This window comes from Bidens hawaiensis, unplaced genomic scaffold, assembly GCF_021521415.1.
Source record: "Bidens hawaiensis isolate Kalapana, Puna unplaced genomic scaffold, B.hawaiensis_p1.1 tig00024667_1, whole genome shotgun sequence".
NCBI lineage: Eukaryota > Viridiplantae > Streptophyta > Magnoliopsida > Asterales > Asteraceae > Bidens > Bidens hawaiensis.
This window is the reverse complement of record NW_027493908.1, coordinates 168931-172473: the sequence shown is the minus strand read 5'-3', so window position 1 is coordinate 172473 and position 3543 is coordinate 168931.

The following is a 3543-nucleotide window of genomic DNA, read 5'->3' as shown; positions in this document are numbered from 1 at the left end:
ATTTTTTTTTTTTCGTTTTTCGTTTGCGATTTGGATTCTAAACTACGATTCGTAAATAACATGAAAAATAAAAAAAACAATTAACATAAAATTCATTTTATTTACTTTAAGAAGTTCAAAAAAAAAGGTTACATGTTTTAAAATCGTCAAAAACAAACTAACAAAACATTAAACTTATAAATATAAAGTTGTGACATATTATTTCTAGAAAAGCCTTCTTGTTCGTCGTAATTATTGAGCGGCGACTTCTTCCTCGGAATTACTTGTAGAAATGCCTTCTTGTTCGTCGTGCACTCGAACATCAAGTGGTGTTTCATCTTCGAGAGTGGTTACGTGTTGAATACGATCGATTGAGTCCAAGTGATCCTTTAAGCAAATGCACATCTCCACCGACTCCGAATTTAGTCTTGTTCTTCTCACCGATATTACCCTGCCACTAAGAGAAAAAGCGGATTCCGAAGCTACCGTAGAAGCTTGGACGGTTAGTAAATCACGGGCCATGGTGGCAAGAATCGGAAACTCGGTTTCCTTTACCTTCCACCAAGCCAAAACATCAAAAGTGCCATATTCCTCTTCGGATAAACCGGTAGAGTAATCATTTGCACTATACCTTCCTAGTTCGCTTGAAGGGGTGTTACCCCTTTGTTTTTTAGCCGTTACGTTGCGAACGGTGTTCATAAGGTTAATCATGGGATCTCGTACTCTAGTAGCACTTGAACTTGATGAAGACCCCCCCGGCATAGGCATGTGTATGTTTGACCCATATTTATTTAAATAAAAGTCATACATAAATTTAAAATTCAAGTTAAAATAATTTTTTGCCTCTGTTGAAAAGTTTGGGTCAACTTCATGCATATCTAAGGCTGAAAAAATTTCGTCTATCACACATTCAACCCCCGTAACATTTAACATTGGGTTTAAAGCGGCGGCGCAAGTAAAAACCGGTGGCAATTCAAGAAAGTATTTTTTTAATTTAAACTTCATTGGTAATATGATGTTTGAAAACATTGGACTTTTATTTTCAAATTCTTTAAGATTGTTAACCATTAAAAATAACTCCGAAAGAACCAAGGGACTTGTCGGATAATACGTTCCCGATAGTTTCGTAGTTGATGTTTTAAAAACTTCAAGAAAAGTCGATAAGTCATTGATAATTTCCTATTTCTCATTTGAAAAGGGGATTGCCAAATCATTCTCGGCAAGACTAGAATGAAACATTTGTAAAGTTTCTCTTTGTTCCAAAGCACTTTGAAACATTATGCAAGTGGAATTCCATCGATGAGGTACATCCCAATTAGCTCCCAAAGCTTTTCTTCCCGTATCTTTACAAAATTTTCTATATTCCATTTGTCTTTTTTTACTTTTCTTAAAAACTTCATGTATCATTAGTCTAAAATCGTTTATAACCGATGTAACCTCATCCGAAGCAAGTCCGTCTTGCACGATTAAATTAATGATATGTGCAACACACCTTGAGTGAAAAAATACACCATTGCAAATCGGCGTATATTTTAATTTTATTTTATCAACCGCTGATGTATTATTCGACGCGTTATCAAATGCCATTGAAAATATTTTATTTTCTAGTTTATAAGTTTTTATAACATAATCTAAAATTTCAAACAAATTATCTCCCGTATGTGGATACTCAAAGAGTTCGAAAGCAATGGTGCGTTTCATCATTTCCCACGATGACGGGTCTACCCAATGAGCGGTGACACAAAGATAAGATTCGGGTAGACCATGTGGAGCCGACCAAACATCACTAGTTAAGTTTATTCCCGTATTTATATTTTCAAAATATGCAATTAGTACCTCTTTGGCCTTCTTCCACAATTTTAAACAATAACGTTTAAGAGTATGACGACTTACGTGAGTGTATTGTGGTTGAAGCGTATCTCGAATCATGGCGGTTAAGCGAGGGTTGTCGAAGTGGCTAAACGGCAAAGCTTCTTGAATCACAAACTTCGCCATACGATCTTGAACTCGATCAATTTGGTATGTAAATATTCCGCCTTCACTATCCATTTGCGTTTGTTGCGAATCGACGTTCTTTTTCAACGCCTTGCAATACGGTTTTTCGATGTGTTTCTTCAAATTTGAATTCGAAAGTGGGTTTAAATAAACCCCACAAAACTTGCACCGAGCCTTCAATGAATGGTCACTCAATTCAACCAAATCCCAATTGCACCAAATCTCTTGATTACGATTATGAGGTACAATACGAACGAAACTTGGTTCGGCGTTGGAACCTTGACCAACCGATGATTGTGAGGCAGCCATAACAACAAATATGAATATAGAAGAAGATAAAACAAGATATTAGAGAACTCAAAACGTTGTAATAGCGTTTTTTTGTATTTTTTTTGCGTTCGGGTTTGCGTTTTGAGTGTTGTGATGAACCCATGACACCAAATACCTATTTATACTAGTAGTGGGGTGCTTGGAGGAGCCAAAAAAACGGCTATTTTTGACCCCAACGGTCAAAAAACGGCCAAAAAACGATTTCCAACGGCTATACTCGATCCAACGGCTAGAACCGGTTAGGAACCGGTTCCGGTTCGGTTCCGGTTCCGGTTCCTACCCGCCCCCACTCAGAAATGCAAGAACCGGTCACGGATCATCGGGTTGAATCAGATAGGGTCCGGTTCCTACAAAAAACGGGTAGGAACCGGTTCGGTTCCGGTTCGGGTCCACCGGTTCGGTTCCAGGAACCGGTTTATTTGATCATCTCTAAGTACTAGGGCTGTTCAAAAAGCTCGAGGTTCAAAGCTCGGGCTCGTGGCTCGCTCGATAAAAGCTCGAATAAAACTAGCTAAAAAAACTTGATTTGAAACATTCTGAGTTGAGTTGGCTCATTTTTGTAATCAAGCTTGGCTCGACCTAGGCTCGGCTCGATCATGGCTCGGCTCGTTGGCTCGATTTAAATCTCGGTTAGCTTCAAAATCAAGCTAGAGCCTTAACTGAGATGCCTCGTTTAATTTCATGCCCGAGCTCGAAACCACCCTGGCTCGACTCGGGCTCGACTCGTGAACAGCCCTAGTCAGTACAACGCCAAATTTTGGTCAACATAAGCAAGATGCGATGCAATTTTCAACCAAAATTAGTTGGCTTGGAACCATTTTGATTTGTAACCTTCTATAAGAACCCAATCTGTTCACTGTTTCAAATACAACAATTGATGCACAATAATTGACATTTTTATTAACCCACTGTGGGTCATTGGTAAAAAAAATAATAGTAAAAAAACCAATACATAACTAGAGATTGTAAGGCTTAAACGCCAATAGTTATCTAACCACTTTGTTTCATTCTATTTTGAAATGAGAGCAACTTTGACTATCAGTTGTAAGCTTGTAGCAATCCTGCCTTTGACGTAATTGCTACTATTTATTCCTTCAAGTATCAATGTCTCATGTTGATCATATTATGGCATCACTAAAAGGAGTGTGATGTTTAGCGCTAATCATGATGAACCTTCTGAACCCCATGAAACAATTTTGACTCTTACAAAAGTCAAACTTGGCCTAAGAGTTCACCAGA